The sequence below is a fragment of the Amblyomma maculatum genome, chromosome 11, assembly GCF_055883805.1.
Source record: "Amblyomma maculatum isolate TAMU_Amacu chromosome 11, ASM5588380v1, whole genome shotgun sequence".
Taxonomy (NCBI): domain Eukaryota; kingdom Metazoa; phylum Arthropoda; class Arachnida; order Ixodida; family Ixodidae; genus Amblyomma; species Amblyomma maculatum.
The window spans coordinates 78,569,299-78,587,585 of NC_139354.1; the positions used below are offsets into that span (position 1 = coordinate 78,569,299).

Genomic DNA, 18,287 nt, shown 5'->3' on the forward strand with positions numbered 1-18,287 from the left:
GGCTCTGTATGCCTGCTCACGACCGGTCAGTTTGCGACTATCATATAGGATAGGGTGTTCTTTTTCTCCAGTTTCTTTGTGCCAGAGTACAACGCCCATGCCTCGCTCCCTAGCATCGCAGTGAACCTCGAACTCTTTAGTGTAGTCTGGCGATCGTAGCGCAGGCTGTAACGTTAGTGTGCTCTCTTGGTCTCTACAGGCTCCTTCCTTTTGTATCAAAAATTACGCTACGGCAGCTAGTTCACCTCTTCGCCGTGGTCGCACCTTGGCCATGGCCACCCTAAACTTGAGCCTTTGCCTAGCAACCACTTGAAGAAGAGGTCATGGGAGGCGGTAGCTGGCAGCTGACATGGCCAATCAATAACTGGATGCTGGGCTTCCTTACAATTCTTTCGGCAGGAGCTGTCAACTCGGGCCTCTACTTTCACTTGGGAGGCTGATAGCACTATCAGCCTGCCAAAACATTTGCATTCAAGTTAACCTAGGCCACGCAAGGAACGATCATACGGCTGGATTAAAGCGGGGTTTTATATTTTGGCCGGTAGCTTACGCTATCGCGTCATTACGGACGCGACAATAAAAACAGAGAGAAAGAGTTGCCGTAGTTAAGAGCTTCGGACCACCACCAAATAGACCTTTTAGTCTCATCACACTTCAGTCATTTAAAATGCCCCTTACCCCGCCGGGGTGGCGCAGTGGTTACGGTGCTCGATTACTGTTCCCAAGGACGCGAGATCGAATCCCGGCCTCGGCGGCAGCTTTTCGCTGGAGGCGAAAAGCAAGGCGCCCGTGTGCTGTGCGATGTCAGTGCACGTTAAAGAACCCCAGGTGGTCGAAAATACCGGAGTCCTCCACTACGGCGTCTCTCATAGCCTGAGTTGCTTTGGGACGTTAAACCCCACAAACCAACCAACCTAAAATGCCCCTTATGCCATAGGTAAAGCTGAAACCATAAAGTAAACGACTATGTGCAAATGCGATGTCTTTACTTTAAAGGCGAACCTCCGCGTAGCCATGCAGATAGCGCTCGAGTAACTCTAGATATAACCACAAGCTAAACCACGGCTAATATTTTTTTTTCACGGTACCTAGTCGCATGATTTCGACCGGTAGCACCTCGGGCACGTGTCCCATTCCTTCCACTGCTTTACTTTGCCTATAGGGTTTAAGCAGATTACAATGGTAAAGCTGAACAAGGATCATTGGTGATCCTTTTTGGCCGTGTTTTTTGTTGGGCTTTTATCCTGTTATCTTCATGTTCACAGTTCTGTCAATGTTTTTATTTCTAGCATTCAAACCTTTGTACCTCTTTTCATAGCGGTTGGTGCCATGTTCACATTCTTGTTTGTACAAACATTGTTGTTTTTTTTGCTTTTAAATGTTCATCTCGCTCTTTTTTTTTTGTTATCGGCAATGGAGATAACCTTCATGCAGCAGAAATTATTTATCAGAGCTTATCCCTCATAACGTTTTTGTTGTCTTTGGCCAATTCTTTCCTCAAGAAAGGTTTTTTTCAGCAGTGGTTTGCTCCCTGCCTTGATCACGTGTTCTGATAGGCACCGCTTAAATACTGGTCACCTTCTTTCGAAAATAAAAGTTGTCAGTTCAGCGCTCCGTCCTGTCTACCTTCGTTCTCTTGTATTGCGTCCTGTTCCGCGCTGTGTTCCCGAATATTGAATTAAAGGACAGCCTGAGTGCTGTCATCCTCAGCGTCTGTAGAATAACAAACACCTTTTTTGCTGCACGTTCCCAAAAACATGATTGAGTGACTCATTATGATTTTGAGTTCGCAGATGTAGGCACTTGTGGATCTCAGTCTGCTATAGCTGCCTATACACGGGCTTGATTACATCCGAGACAGATGCAGGCGAGTGTTCTTTGTGGACAAACCTTTTGCCCTCTAACTGCTGTTGAAGGCACATTCGAGTCAAGCCCCATTGGGCAAAGTGCATGGCAGGAGTCATTGTATGTGGACGATAACTGCAAGTATGTTGCCCAAACAGCCTTCGCATTTGGCAAGATTACTACATTCCAGTAAAATGTACACTCCATCAACAATCTACAATATAAAGCCTGTACAATGCGCAATCTATATTGATTATAGAATGAAAACACACTGGAGCGGAGGTGCTTGAAGTTTGCAGAAACGTAGAAAAAACGTGCGCAGCGTCCTTTATTGCCTTAGCTAAAGCAGGAAAATAGTTGACATGTTATTCGTACATCGATGATTCCAGGGAAGCTTTTAAATATGGTACCGGATTTTGTTTTCAGCATTCACGATAAACGCTAAGGTTATCCGAAAAAAAGGACGTGTTCTATACTTGTATTCTGAAAGTGTGTTTCTCGGCCCAGAATATGACGTTACATGAAAACTCCCCCTCCCCTAAATTTTATAGAAAGAGCTGAACGTCTCAAATTTTTAATGAACAAAAATTTATTTTTTTACTTAATCTGCGCCCTTAAGCAACCTATCTGATCCATAAAAGGGAAAGAGCGAAATAATTGATCAACTGAATTTTTTATCCCAGCCACAGCGAAACAAGAAAATTTTTTTATTACATTATGGTTTGTAAGAAAAGTACAAATAATTCTGAAACATTATTCGTTCCCTTCAATTATGCAATCTTAATGTCGCAATAATCCACTGCCTCGTGCGTTGATGAGGATTCTACTAAAACTAAGTGATTTTGCAATTCATTAGATCTCAGTGTATAGCTATAAAATCTCGAGACGTTCTGCTCACTAAAGCATACGCAGAAACGCTATTGCTTTAGTTTTGCAGCTGCCAGTTATATGTTGCTGCGAGAGTGTGGAAGTGTACAACTGAACATCCCCACAGAAGAAAGTTTTTACGTCCGTATTCCGCTTGGTGAAATCACGACCAGTATAAAAATTGATGTGGTCAAAACGCAAGTAAGCATTTCAAAACGTCCTCCTTATTTAGGTTCAAGAGCTTAAATATTTATTTCATTATAACTCAGATGTGGTGTCTCGAAGATGCCGTAGTAGGAATATGAAGGAATATGTACTTTCGGCTATTGAATATGTGCAACAGGCTGAATTCGATCTCGTTGTGCATAGATGTTCTAGCGCAAGAAAGTGTTCACATTCGGCCTCAGTGTAGCTAACATTGAGCCTTGCGACAAGGGCTTATGACATAGACTGAGTATGTACACCAAGTAGCCAAAAATAGTTCTGGTCATAATGTTTTTAGTTAGTATGGACGTCTTAGAACATGTTTCATAAGAGATAAGTAAACAATACTGAATTATGCATGATTCAAGGTTCCTCAAGATTTCTGCTTCTTTATGGCATCGGGTATTAAGAATTGATAACCTTATAAACGAAAAGCGGTCACCCAAGAGCATAAATCCGGTACATTCTAGTTTTAGCTGCCATGACAGCAATAATGTAGAACAGAGAGCCGGAACATCACTGTTCTTCGAAAAGATAATCGTGACACCATAAACGGATTTTTCAATTTACTCACATATAAAAAATTTACATGGTGGGCCATCGACAACGTATTCAGAATAACTGCTTCAGGGGCGAGTTGGTGCTGCATAGTAGGCAGAACTGCGACGAAATCTACTCAGTTACAAGCCCGTGTTGGTTTTCTATCCACGTGTTTATGTATGTTGTGCCGCAGGTCTGTGGACATGGTAATGATAGTAATAAAAAACGTGAATCACAGACATGGTCTCTTTTGAGCAATCCACTTGGCAATCTCCGTAGGCTTTATAATCTTGATTTTTTAACATTTAACGTTCTCCAATTTATTTTGCCTTAAAAGCATTGCATCTGGCGGTGTGTAGTTCTTCGAGTCGTAGCAATAACATAAACTCAATGAACTAAAACATTCCGGTTGGAACAATGTATCGAATATTAAAATAGGCTACCCTCTCGTCCACTCACTCATAGGTCTCCTTAAGTGAGATCTTGCATTATGTCGTTTTCAGTTTCTTTGATTGACACAGAAGCTTATGATAAAGGATTAAAAAATACATAGACGTAGGGTGTGCTGTTGTTATTTGCCCTTAAGGTCGAATGTCAAAATCTGGCAAAAAGTTTTCAGATGCTTTTAGTCACGAAGTTCTGGAAGCTTTAAAATGGCAGCAGAACAATTTATTGAATTCAAAGAGTGCTTATCGGGATCAAAATCATACTCGATCATCTGGCTTGTCACTACAGAGCTAGAATTTGGTGTGCAGCTGCCTAGTTCGTCAGGATTCTTGTTCATGCTTAGGGCATACGGGGACATAAAATTGTGTTTCGTCAGCGCCATGCGGCAGCAGTATTAAGAGCGTAGTTTTATGGTCATTGTTTAAAGAACATCAATGAGGCTACCGTGGTGTTTTGGCTGTTGTGTTTGGTGTCAACGTGCACGGGAAGAATGCAGTAATTGTATTTATTTCAATTTTTAGTGATTGCATTTGTTCCGATGCTATTCAGCGTCCTCCTGTGGCTTGCGTGACTGAAGCTGAGTGCTGCGTGCGCCAGCTTCGCTGTGATCGATCTTACTTGTCCTTGATGAAAACTTTTGAGATGCAAGAGCTCTTGCGAAAACTGAAATGGCATTAGCAGTGGCATGTCCTCTCCTACAGCAAGTACAACCAAGCAATGAGAAAATGCGCTTGTACAAACAACTCGAATAACGGAAATTTCAAAGCCCTTGTGTCGAATAGTAATATTTGTAGTCAGCATCCATAACCCACTCTAGTACATATCAGATTTAGGTAAATATTCACATGACTGGTTGGTTGCAGCTCGATATTTAAGGACGTCATCAATTCAGTGTATAGGTTTAGATACAAAATAGCCAATGTTGCGGCGAAACGAGCGCCTGGGTCCTCCGCGCTAAACAATACAAGGAAGCCGCATATATATATATATATATATATATATATATATATATATATATATATATATATATATATATATATATATATATATATATATATATATATATATATATATATATATATAGATATATATATATATATATATATATATATATATATTCGACGTTTCGGCAGGAGCCCTGCCTTTCTCAAGACTGAGGGTACATGATTCTTGTTCGTCATCTTATAGCGTTGGCAAGAGGTGATCCAAACAGAATATGGGCTTATACAGGTGCCCATATTCTGTCTGTATCACCTCTTGCCAACGCTATAAGAAGACGAACAAGAATCATGTACCCTCAGTCTTGAGAAAGGCAGGGCTCCTGCCGAAACATCGACTACAAATAAACTTGGAAACAGTACGAAGCAATTTTTCACTTGTATGTAACCTCTAGCAACCAAGTACGTCTATTAACTTATGCTATATATATATATAAGCTATCTCCTTCACCCAGTGTTTTCTTCGCGATAGCATTTCTAGAGTTTCTCTGGCAATAGAAAGTTGAAATCGGCCCCTAAATTCTGGTTTCTGCAACAAATCCGGATTATTTCAAACTGCTCATAACAATAAGGAAATGAGCCCAAGATAAGTAACCTGAATTCTATTTTCTCAATCTGATCACAACGTACGAGTACTACATTCTGCAAATCTGACCAATATACCACAAGAGGAAGACAATATTTTATGGATGCAACACAGATTCGTAACACTGTGCCCTAGCGAAGAACACAGTAATTCAGTGGCAGAGATAGCTGGGAACGTGCTCATCAGTTGTCGAATTATGTATGCCAACTTCTTTTTGGAAGAAATGTGTAACTATCATTGAAATATTACATAAAATGGCGAATCCAAACGAGAAAGATATGAAGCAATGTGGAAGCCGTACTGGTTGCCTGCAAACATTCGAGATAAATATGGTCGCACCTCGTGCCACACAGGCGATAAAAGCTAGTCTTGCTGAGACTAAGTTTATAGAAATAAAGGGCGCAAGATTAGCTGCGCTATCAAAGAAAGGCCGCTTGCAAGAAGTTGCCAGTAGCACCTTTTCAATATTCTCATAGTGCACTTTGTATCTAGTCGAGGGTCGAAACTCTCTGCTTAAGTCTATCAGTTAAGATAAACATCACTTTAAATTTTTTGCCTTTTTTGCGTAGCTCTACATATTTGAAAGAACCGGGTTATGGGAGAGGCCTTCGCCCTGCAGTGGGTATAATCAGGCTGATGATGATGATGATGATGATGATGATTATGACATATTTGAATGTATATTCGATATTATGTGCAAGCCTTTAGTGAGGTGAGAGAAAGTAGAAAGAAGCATTAGTGCCTCATTTTTCCTATTGCGCTTTCGTTTAAAATATTCTGGACACCTCGAACATTATTTTAAATGATCACTTACACTTTCGTCTTGCCAGGGTTCCAGCACACAAGATGAATAAACAACTCAGTACCTTGCTGCTAGTAATCATGACGTCAGAGTTTATTATCAGAACACAGGTAGGTTGAAATTCTTTGATGTTTCATTTGTTATGCACATGTACATTCCAGACACAACTAAACCGCCATAAGTTTCCTTTTGGATTTGGAATCATTAGCTGCTTGAATACCTCTTCCAACATTACTGTTACTCTGCACATCTTTTGAAATATCTGAAATGGGAACGACCGCGTGCACATAATTTTCTGCTCTTGCCAAAAACATAAATGTTGCAAAATCTATTCCAAGTAACCCTTTATATTTCCTTTCCTCGGTTCCCATCGTGTGAATTTGGTTGCCATGCGTCTAAATAGCGCCGTCTTATTCTGTGTGAAAGGTTTCAGCTTATCATCGTCTGCCGATGATAGGCTGAAACCTTTCACACAGAATAAGACGGCGCTATTTAGATGCATGGCAACCAAATTCACACAAAGTTCAATGTCACCAAACTTGAAAATGTCCAGTGTAAATGTGTCAGGTTCATATACAATTTTTATAGCTGGAAACCGTCCCCAACAGCACTTTTGAAAACTATTTTAGAAAGCCTGCAGGCAAGACGATGCCAAGAAAGATTAAAAATGTTTTATTTGATCTACCACAACCAGCTTGCCATAGATAGAAATGCATACTTTCATTCAGTTACCCAACGACAAACCCGTTCTTTTCATTCTAACAAAGTGAGCGATTTTTCGTACGGAACAAATGTGTTCAAAGCGTCGTTTTTTCCTAAAACTATCCGTACTTGGAACGACCTACCTGCAAATGTCGTTGAGTGTTCGACGTTGTCTTCTTTTTTGCGGGCATTTTATGATAGATAGCGGTGTTTCACATTGTCATATCATGGCGCTTACACTTCACTTTTTTCGTTCGTTTTGCTCTGTGCGAGTGATATGTCTTTTTTTTCGTTGTCGTCATTCGCAAGACTGAAACTGAATGTACTATGTATTCTCCTGAATTGTATTCTTCTGTATCCCCCACTCCTGCCTGAAGCCTGACGTTCAGGCTGGCAGTATGCAATAAATGAATAAAATAATAAAAGTCGAAGGGTACTTATGTTTCATATTTCCTTCTCTCGCGAATAATACTTTGGAGAATCACGGCAATTATTTACCAATACTGTAAAAATGCCGCCATACTCAACTGCAATATTTCTTAGTTCGCACAACTATATATGTTCTCAAATCAATAGTCGAATGTTTCGCCAATGAGGCTTACCAAGGACACATAGTTTGCTTTATTGGCATGGTTGTGCATGTGAATGTGACACTGTGATATGCAAGACAACAAGCGCAGATCCGGAGATGTTCCATAGGAATGTCTAAGATTGTATGATGTTTTTGTGTGCTAGTGCTCATATGAATACACAAGTGAAGTCCTAGTAGCTAGGAGTGTAGAAGCAGTAATCGCTAGAGCACGGAATCGTCAAAGATAAGGTGGAGGCGTTTCGCTTATTCCATTATTCGAACACAAGTAAAGGAGGAGTGGAAAACAATTCAGAACGTCCTCCCCACCCAGGACCACCTTGCAGTTTGGACGTAGTACTTAAGTTGCGATTCCCCATCCTCGCAGTTTAAAACCACACGATGCCTTTTCGAATGTGTCTGGGCATATACTACCTGGCTGCTTTTATTGAAACTGTTTGCTTTCTAGTTGCATCGCTATTATACAGGAAAGGTTTCGCTGGTTGAGCCTTCCTACGTTGCCTTATTGAAACTGTGTGCCTAATAATGGCCGCAAGCCACAGGTATTATGTCCCTTCTTCCATCATCACAATCTCCTTTACCTTGTGCGTTCATTTAACAATTCAGTTTGTTTAACTTCACCCGTGGTCTTCGATATCTTCAAAACATATATTTGCTTTTATTTCTGCCACATGATCTATTTCTCAGTTCATGATCACAACCTGTCATACTGTATCATGAGAAGAAATTCATATTTCTCCGCATCGTTCTATTATCACGGCTGGGGAGACAGGGCTGAAATATAACTGTTCAGAATTGAATAAAAACGGCTGCCGGGTATTTTTCTCAACCCTGCAACATGATGCTGAGGAGCCTTAATGGCGGTTCCACTCACAGTCTTACAACCTATATGCAAGAATGTTGGGATAAGAGATAAATACCGCAGGTATGGAAAGCGGCAAATCTTGTCTTTGTTCCGAAGCCAGGGAAGAAGTTTAGCTTAGAACACGTGATAACAATTTTCGAAATGTCTTGTGCTGGGAAATTGGTAGAGCACATATCCCAATTAGATTGAACGGAATAATGTAAGATGAAAACCTCTACCCTCATACCATGATAGGCATTCGTTCAAAGCTATCAGCATGCGATGTCATTTCACAGCTGAAGGAGCTGGTAACAGACAGAGAACAGTTGGTACTAGATTCACTGTGGTACTGGACATCTCATAATTTTTCCACAATGTGAAACACGTAGCCTTACTTGAGAACGTTAGCGCTCTTCATGTTGGCATCCATACATTAAACTGCTTAAAAGACTTCCTTCCAAATCGAAGCGCAACCACTTCCCTGGAGGGACAGTCACACGAAAACAATATATTACGGAATATTGGGACGCCGCAACGAAACGTCCTCTGTCCGACCCTAATTATTGTAGCTTTGATAAGGCTTCCAGGGCAGCTGGGCGGAATGCAAAACCTGTTTCACACCATATATGTGGACAGTTTGACGATGTTGGTGTTAAGGGGTAGTGAATGACAAAATTGAAGTACACTGTAGAGACTACGGATATAATAGAGGAATATATCGTGCCGATTGAATTAAAATGCTTGGCAGAAAACCCAGAGGCTCATTTTTGGTCGTCTTAAAGAAGGAAAACGAACAGGCCTCCTTGAAAGGGCTCAATATTGTTTTAAGGATGAATGGCAATGCTGTTCAGTCCGTAGACAGTATGAAAGATTAAAGGCTGAACACGTAAGCGAACGATAAAACCTAAGCAATCATGATACTTGAAGCAAGTGCCCTCCAGATGTGCCGGATAATCAAGCGCATTTGCAACAACAATGCGAAAATGAAGGAGGCCAAGATTTGAAAGTGGCTCATTCTTCCATAATAAGCCATGTTCTATACGCTGTCCCCTATCTCAAACTGAGCAAAGCAGAAGAGATAAAATTGAAATCATTATCACAAGATGGATCAGAACAGTATTAGGCAATTCCCCGAACGCTTCGACGGTAAAGCTTTCAAGACTAGGTGTGTCTAAGACTCTGAATAAGATCATATAATCCACCTGTGTCGCAGCATCAAACACTTTGAGAAACAAAACGAACATTATTAAGCGCTTGGGGTTCAAATCCTAGGCGTGTTCAAAGCGTACAGGTAACCTGCCTAGAGCAACCAGGAATCAACTCGAATGGGCACTTACTCAAAGAAGAGTCGAATACGACAGCTTCAACATGGGTGTTGCCAAGTAAGGTTGCTCTAACTTAGGCGGATGTGTTTGCGCTAAATATTTACTTTTGATATTGTTCTTTACCACTTGAAACGGTAAAACCAGGATAAATATTCTTGCTGTCCTATTATCGTCGAAAGAAGCAGTGTTGATTACGGCTTAAATTGATATCTCATACATATTACTTGTAAGGTATGATTAGAAAAATGTGTAGATGTATAGGCGAGTTTAGCAACCTTTTTTCACGTCCGACTGCAATTTCTAACTTCCACCAAGCACGTTACCGCATTAGCGATCTCACATGACCAGCGCACATGACAAGTGTCAGCGCCCTTAGAACTCGGTGAAAATGTGGGCTTCTGATTTTAAATCCGTGACGAAGACTCGGTTCTCAGCCAATTTCCAACTGCCAAATCGGAGAGCAGCTGAAAACAGTGCCACTTCAATGGTTTGGTGGTGTCCACTTCCCGCCGGCCGTTTAAAATAAAAAAAAAAAAAACGTTACAAGATTATAAAACATCACCGTTCTCTACAAATGAAGTTTTAATGATACCATTCTAATGAAGGTGTAAACTGTTCAGGCCAGGCTTTTATCAAGTGCTCTTGGAAGCTATTTCACTTAAAGGAATTGGCTTCTAATCGCGTTGATACGTCACGTCAAGCCGCTGTGGTTGTTTGGGAGCCACCGAATCTTCGTCCGCTTTGAATACCTAACCAGGCCGCAAAGATGATGGCCGCGGCTTGACACAACGTCATACATACTGCTCACCATAATCTCATGGAACTAGACAATAGCAAAATGACCTAACGCAAAGAGGCGCCGAGCATATTAAGTACTTCGGGCCCACCTCCTCCGGACTTGATAGATCAGTGGCGTCTTAAATACAAGGCAACTTTTGCTAGCCCTGCATTACTTGCACTGGCTGCGCAGTCACAGTAACGTATTATGCAAGTCAAGATAGAGGCGACAAATGCAGCAAACAAAAAGGAACACTGCACCTGGTCCAATGAGTGCCGCACCGACTGTTGTGAAATATGTAGATCAGATAGCTACACAAAATATGAAAAGGAGTGCATAAACTTTAACGTCCCTCTTTTATTCAATATATTATCCGAGCACGACGTATGCTTCAGTTATGCAAGCACTATGGAACGTTTGTTCTTTCATGAAAGTTCCTTAATCTGAAAAAAAAAATGAATATGGTATGTACAAGATACATGGTTCCACTGACATGGAATCACGCGGATGTTATTTTTATAGCGTTTATTGCCTCAGGGAATACAGGAAATTGTTAGAACAAAAAAGGACTAATAAATGGAAGAAAGAATGTTGGCTGATCTAATAAAGCCGAAAAGGGAAGGATGATATGGCCCATGCGTCCAAGCAATAAATAATTGCTGTTGTATGCTGTTCAGAAAATATGCATGCATCTCTGCCTTTAATACACGCGCATATCTCCTATGTACTCAACGCTGTTCAAGTGAAGTAGCTCGCAACCAGCAAAGCTAAGGTGCAATTCTTTCTCGAGCTAAATGTGTTACAGATATGCGACATATGTTTCTGAAGAAATTTAGTGCGAGGAGTTCATTTCATGATTTTAACGTCACAAAGCAAATCAGGCTATGAGAGACGCCATACTGGAAGGCCCCAGGAATTGCGACCACCTGGGCTTCTTTATCCCGCACTCACATCGCGTAGGACTTGGGCGCCTGGCTTTCAGACTCGATCTAAGAGCTGCAGAAGCACCCAGGATTAGATCTCGTACACTTGGGCACATTCTTCTAGCACCCTAATCAATGCACTAACGTGGCAGGGTTGTGAGGAATGCGTTTTCGTACAACTGCAATATGATGTTGCCCATGACTCTAGGTTATATAATGCACGTAGCATACCCATTAATATCGAAGACACATCCGCTCATTTTCCCAATGTTCCGATTTTTTACAAACTGCGATCATTGCGCATAAAATTATATTTGTACGATCAATTCATTTCCGCACAAGCTGCACAATTCATTTCTACAAGGTTTTTTCTAAGAGCAGAAAGTTCAACGATATCTTCCCACCACGCAGTACCGCGTTGTTGTAATGAGTCCTATTCCTGCAACTTTGAATAATGCAGTCGTAATAAGGTGCGCAAACTGTTTGGAGTGATGGTATGTAAGTGGCTTAGGTGACGACGGAGAGATTCGCTCCTGGAGGCAGCAGATGCCGCTTTATTTGGCGGTCAAGGTGTGTGAATGCCCTAACCATTATCGAAAATACCCCTAGTTCACACACACCCACCAGTGCTGCACACCAAGCTACAAGGTCGGACTACGCAAACATCCCGTCTCTCACAAGGACAGCATATGTATCCTCTGTTCCGCATCAGAGATGGAGATTCATATTTTCATGGTACAGTTACACCAAAACCAAATCGCCCAGTCAATAACGGCGGTGCAGGCAAACACCTCTAACGCTTCCGTGATCATGAAGGGAGTGTTGTGGCGCCGTTTTGGCCACTGATTTATAAATGGCTGACTTACGAAAGTGTATAAACCTAGGAAAAACAATGTAATAAAGTTCACCTGCCGCAAATGAAGTCCAGCAGATCTGCTGCCGTAACCGGCCATCGTCCTCATTGCAACCCCTCTGTCATATGCTGAGAGGAGCTTTTCAGAAATGCGGTAGGTGGTACAGAGGTCAGTATACTATAAAACGTGGGCGGCGATAAGCTCCCTCTCTCCAAGCTGAGCTTGAATAATTTGTATAGGCAACGGGCTCATTCGTATTTTGATATGTAATAAGTTGGTCTTACTTATCTCGCAACCTCGAGTTGTGTCTTGCAACCTCGAGGGAGCAGTTTGAAATTATAAGCTAAACGAGGTTTCTACTATTAACGCCTTCCCGCATAGCACAGTGCAGATACAAATGCACACAACGCGGAGACAACTTACCCCTACCAATTCACATGTGTAAAGATTCCACGTATTATTTTAAGGTGGACGCACTAAGCGTTTTTCACTTGTGAGACTGAATCAACACTCTAGATATAAAAAAACTTAGGAGCAATATTACTATGCTGCCTATGCTGCCGTGTGAGTCAAAACTTTCTCGTGTTTAGGTTTTTTTTTTCCTGGGTTTGCATTATGTTGTTTTATTTTTAAATTTGGGAGGTTTCGGGCAAGATTTACATTTCATGCTGGAAAAGGATTGCTGTTTAACATAGGTTATTAATACATCCATTTCTGTGTTCGCGAGTTTTTTTTTTTTTTTTCAGTTGTTTTTCTCAGGCTTACTGCTTATCCCTAAGATTCACCGAAACGTGCTACTACTGGTTCTGAGCAAGGCCCACAATAAGCTGCGCCTCAAGTACATTCTCTTGAACTGAGACATTAACCCGAAGGAAACACAAACCTTCTTTTGGATCTATTTAGTTACCAGCTGTAGGTGAGCAATAATTATAGCAGGCGCGGTATTGCCATGGACGTTTCGCCCAGGGGGCTGAAAGACATCCCAGGGATTACTAAATTCACCGGTTTTCTTCAATCTGTTTGTCATAAAACTACTTCACATGAAGCCATAACCGATTTGAGACAAACATGCAGTTTACGCAAATTATAATTCACCACTGCTCGACCTGTGGGCATGACCATCAGTTAGAGGAAACGTGACATGCGTTAGACTATCGAAAAGATTGCAAGTCAATCAGTTGGAACTTGCTCACACGGCAAAATCAGGGCAACTGGACATCAGAAGAAAAACTCAGATGTCCTGGTGCCATGGGCCAAAAACCTTCACCCCTTATTTATTTGTTAATGAGGTGACACACCCCCTCAGCGATGTGCATTCAATAAGGATTTTTTAATGCTAAAAGGAAAAAGAACGAAGCTCGAGAAAAGGTGGAAACACCAGTTAATATGGCAAGTAGGATAATCAGAATAATCGATAGCTGCTGGGAAAAGATAAGGATCAGGACAGGACATGGCTACCATACACCAAACTAGTCTATGCACCAGAGAAACGCACAGCTTAGATGATAATTAGGCTAGAGCAAAAAGCAGCCTTGCGGCTGTCGAACTTCACATCTAGAAAAAGACTGACGCGACAAGGAATACACTACACTCTGGTGAAGGTCAGCAATGCACACATCACGATGAAAAAAGAACGATAAAGCGCACATGGTCAGCAGAGCCACATAAGATAGCCAAATGATCGGCGCAGGAGCAGAACCCTACCATCGTATAAACGGGCAAAGCAGGATTTGAGAAGAGGAAAGAAAATTGACAAATATTCGGCTGAGAAGTTGTAAAAACGTCCCTTTCCGACGTGACAATCATCAGCCATATGAAATATGGATGCTACGAGTTACCTCTCTACTTACAAAACACAGATTTTGGAGAAAGAAATTTATATTGTAAGTGCATAATTGATCATGGACCCTAGGCTTCATCTCAATAAAAGCTGACTTTGTTTATGGAATTTATGTGATCTTGGCTATCAATAATATCCCAGTCGAAAAATACTACTGAACCGTGTCAAAAATGAGACAAAATATTCTGTAGTTCTGTTGTAAACATGAGGTGTTTCTGTAGTTCTGTAGTGCTTTTCAGTAGTTCTGTAATTTTTATGTAGTATATTTCTGTTGTCTGGAGTTCTACAGCTGTTTTCTGTTTTAACTACAGAACTTTCTGAAGTAGCCAGAGAACGTTCTGTTGTCATATGTTTCCCGTCAAAAACCGCACAGAAATTCTGTCGTACAACCGAAGATTTTCTGTAGTTTTTTCCGGCAGGGATCTATATGCGTGAAGCGAGAAAAATTCAGTGCTGTTAATAATTTTCGCTAGCTAGTTATGTTACGAATGGGTGTAACTGAAACAAGTAAAACCACGACTATAAAAAGAATAGAATTCTTATTCTGCCTATATTGTTGAGATTAGTGCGAAATGGAGGCAAGTGCATCTATGAAGCTGTCGAGAAATGTGCGTCATGAGCTAGCATGACTATTTGCACCTTATTCCAGGATACTTTTAAAATTTTACGATAAAGGCAATTGTTCATATTTCTGCGTGCCGTTTACCAATATACACAAGGCAGACAATTACACAGAAGCCGCCAAAGGGATATATGATTCTATAGTCAAAAAACGACGCATTAACTCTCCCGTAGTGCAATTGCACAGCTTCTCCTGGGCCTAATCATAGGCTGCTTATGTATTCTCGTCATAGCTTAGAGTACCCACATCCAAAGCGCGAAGTCGAGTACTGATTAGGCATATCGCGTAGGTCATTAAAATTTGTTTCTTTTCTGTTGTTTTCCTCTCGTGCTTACTATATCAAGTCGCACACTCTCTGATTATTATTCTTTAGTTATCTTGGGATCGAGGAGTTCATCCGGAGGCATCCCCGTATTCTTACTGCTTTGTAATCGCTTTGAGGAGGACGCCTTTGTATTCTCGTATCCCCACTCTTTAGTATTGTTTTAGAGGAGGACACCTGTGCATGGTACGTAGCTTCAGCTAGTACTGGCTACGATTGATTGGAATTTGTTTTTGAGATAATGCCGCAGTCCTACTCTATCAGGCATCCAGGATGTTAAGCCGACTGAATAAGGTCTACACTACTAGTGGTGAGCATTCAATGAAAAGTCATGGATTCGAATGTTCACTTCATTAAAGTGCACCTCCGTCATTCTGTCCTTCCCAGCGACGCTGTGTCTTTGTCCCGCAAAGAGGTCCACTTGAAAGTAAAAATAATTAATGGCTTTCATTATCAGCAATTTTCGCAATTACTTTCTTTCTATTACATTGAAGAAAGTGTTTTTTTTTTTTTGCTTAGGGCTTGCACAGCAAAGAGCTGCACGCAATTTTTATTAATGATAAAGTTATGCTTACGGATGCTTTCAATATTGCAGGCATCGCACTGCGACCGCGGGGAAGTGAAAAAGCAATGCACTAACAAAGAATACCCTGAAAATATATGTCCGGATATCCGGAAAAGAAGGCGATGCAGAAATGGCGAAAATGTCTGCGTGTGCGAGGAAGGCAAATTTAGGCAACCCGGAACACTTCTTTGTGTTCCTGAACACAAATGCTGCGGCGGAAAGTTTTGTGCATTCAAGAAGCACTGCCCCTCTTGCTTTAAGTGATAAATACATGTTCAGAGTACTGTAAATTTTGAATTTTGTTTAATCACTGATGTTCTGAGTCCTGCTGTAATTTTTCCTGCCGACATCCTTCACATGATATGAAGCTGCAAAGAGCAATTACAAAAATATAAAGCTCGAGCACTCAGCCAAGCGGAGTGGGAGGCAGAGCTGGACCACACGGGTCTCTATGCGGCGCAGCCTGCTCACCACGGCCCGAGAGACAGCCCAGGCCAATGGTATCCTGGACTGATGAAGCCACCTACGCTATTCGGTTAAACAATTAAAGTTAACTCTCTCTCTACCCTGCGTAGTGTCTCAAAAATTATTTAGATATACCGTCTCGGCCAAGCTTTTTCCTGGTCTAGGTTCAGTACAAGCGACAATATCTACTATTTCATTTAAACAAATGTGTTTAACGGCAGAATTCGCGCCGTTGTTAAGTTTACCTAATTTGAGCCAATGCTTCTATTGGAAAAAAACACAGTAAACAAAGATAATGTACCTATCAGCAGCCTCTGAATACTTAATAATAACCCATCCGCAGTCAGCGATGTAGTTAGTGCTTTCATACAATGAACAAGATGACGCCAAAATCCCTGCGGATTCTCCGTCATATACCCAGCTGATGAATGTCTTGTAGTAAAACAATTCTTTTGGTCCTGTAAGGTCTCTTTGACTACTGTTGAAATTTGCAATATAGCAGATTTGTTTCATTTCTGCTTTGTTAACTTTATTTGTCGCTTTGTATGAATAATTTCTCGGTCATTTCAGGAGTCTGGATTTTTTACGGTTTATAAAGTTTAGAAACAAGGTTATTCAAACAGTGTATAATAGTTTCAAAGTCGTTCCAGTGCGAGTATGCGTCAGTCACACCATAAACATTATAGATTTCCCACATACTAAACAGCTCCCATTATCAGGTCCAGAAACGTCATTCAGAAGCAGAGCTTGTCTCTTTTCTGGCCCATTGACACTCCTACTTGTTATATATATTGTACGATGAGGCCGCAGTCTATACATACCTATATACCATATATATATATATATATATATATATATATATATATTGTAAGGTAACGCGAAGGTCGGACTTGGGGAATCAGGCTTTATTGCAGACCTGAAGTCTTGGTCGCACACTGCAGCCAAACACACTCCGCGATGACGATGGGTATCTACCAGAGGGAGCAGGATGAAGATGAAGCAGCACTACGGTGGCTGCAGCACGTTCAGCCGTGTGGAAGAAGAAGCGCCACACAGTGCTCACACTATTTCGCCCACGCAGTTGAAGCGGCCAGCCTGGCCGCAGTTAGTCCGCAGGATTGCGCCGAATAAAAGGTTTCATACGTGAAACGTGGACAACTTCAGTGCCACGGTAACGACTGTCCGGAGGAGGGTGAAGAGGAGAGACGCGATAGTTGACCGGGGAGGTTTTTGCAAGAACTGTGTAAGGACCAATGTAACGGTGCTGTAACTTGTCAGAAAGACCAGGAGTGCGTAATGGGGTCCAAAGTAACACCTCGTCGCCGGGACGGAACGAAACTTGGCGATGGGTTGCATCATAGCGGCATTTGCGGTCTTCCTGGCTGGCTTCCGTGTTGACGCGAGCAAGCCGGCGAGATTTGGCCACTCGGGAAAGGAACTGGTCAGGAAGAGAGGGCGAGGAACTGGCATGTGTAGAAAGGAAAGAGGCGTCAAGAAAGGTAGCAGGAGAACGGCCGTAAACGAGGAAAAACGGGGTGTAACCTGTGGTCCGCTGTACAGCCGTATTGTAGGCGAACGTAACAAAAGGAAGTATTACGTCCCAGTTTCGGTGGTCCTGGTCGACGTACATAGACAACATGTCAGAAAGCGTGCGGTGGAACCGCTCAGTCAACCCATTGGTCTGCGGGTGATAGCTGGAGGTCAATTTGTGATGTGTGGTTGAGGCCTCAATAACTTCGGCTACAATCGTCGACAGAAATGTCCGACCACGATCGCTGAGAAGCACTTGAGGGGCCCCATGGCGCAGTACGAGCGATTCCAAAAAGAAGGTCGCGACCTCATGTGCTGAGCCATTAGGCAGGGCAGCGGTCTCAGCGTAGCGTGTTAGGTGGTCGACGGCGGTGACGATCCAGCGATTACCTCGTGCGGACAATGGAAGTGGCCCGTATAAGTCTATGCCAACAACGGCAAAAGGAGTAGCTGGGCAAGGTAGCGGCTGTAGTAGGCCAGCAGGAGGAGAAGTTGGCTGTTTGCGGCTCTGACATGGCAGACAAGAGGCGACGTATTTTGCCACACTTGAGGCGAGGCCTGGCCAGAAGAAACGGGTTTTCACGCGGTGGTAAGTTTTATGAAAGCATAAGTGACCGGCTGTAGCATCATCGTGGAAAG

The 18,287-nt window shown here is 42.0% G+C and overlaps 1 long non-coding RNA gene across 1 annotated transcript; it reads left to right on the forward strand.

Annotated features, from left to right (window-relative positions):
- The first annotated feature begins 2,740 nt into the window (after positions 1–2,740).
- On the forward strand, positions 2,741–15,943 carry LOC146174227 (uncharacterized). Its single transcript, XR_014702176.1, has 3 exons — positions 2,741–2,913; positions 6,318–6,399; positions 15,684–15,943. It is a non-coding gene; the product is annotated as an uncharacterized LOC146174227 (long non-coding RNA).
- The last annotated feature ends 2,344 nt before the right edge of the window (positions 15,944–18,287 follow it).